The sequence below is a fragment of the Octodon degus genome, unplaced genomic scaffold (assembly GCF_000260255.1).
Source record: "Octodon degus isolate 3935 unplaced genomic scaffold, OctDeg1.0 scaffold00103, whole genome shotgun sequence".
Classification (NCBI taxonomy): Eukaryota; Metazoa; Chordata; class Mammalia; order Rodentia; family Octodontidae; genus Octodon; species Octodon degus.
In genome coordinates this window covers 7,559,213-7,559,994 of record NW_004524679.1, presented here as the reverse complement: position 1 = coordinate 7,559,994, position 782 = coordinate 7,559,213, and positions in this window count along the sequence as shown.

The window sequence follows — 782 nt, the reverse complement described above, 5'->3', positions numbered from 1 at the left end:
TGAAGGAAGGAAAAGTTTATTTAGCTCACAGTTTCTGGAGGTTTCAGTCCATATTCAGCTGGGCCCAAGGCAGAGCAGCACGTAGGAGAAAGCAAGCTTCCATTGTGGCAACAGAGCAAGAAGCACAAGGAAGTAGCATTGGCTCAAGCAGCTAGCTTCTCTTCCCTCCTTACATTGTAATGCAAATTATCTGCCCCAGGGCAGGTGCAACATCCACACTCACAGTAATCAATCACAAACTCCACAAGCTGCCCCAACACTTCATGAGGCTTTGAGGGGACAACTATACACAAAACATAACAGTAGCTCTATGAACATTTTACCAGGGATTGAACTTAGAAATTATTGCTTGTAAGGCATGTGCTTATACTGCTGAGCTATCTCATTGGCCCTTATATAAACATCTTGATTCGTTTTTATTCCTCTTTTCTTTCTCACCCACCTCAGTTCCTCCATCTCTTAATCCCTTTTACCTACTTTTAATTACAGTTGTTGTTATTTTCAGTGCAATTCTACAATATTTAATGCTTCCATTCATTGTGGATATTTAGAAGGAGTATCTGACACACTATAAATCTCTTTACTTCCACTAAGAAGCTTCTTATCTCTTTATATTTAGGCACCTGCACCTTTCCAATCATAAAAGATTTATATCCCTACTTCCTTCTGTCAGTCCTTAGCTTTGCTCTTTATTGGTACTTTGCATTCATTAAATGAAAGCTGCCATACTGTGTTTATGTGGTTGATTTATTTCACTTAACACTGTATTTTCCATATGTATC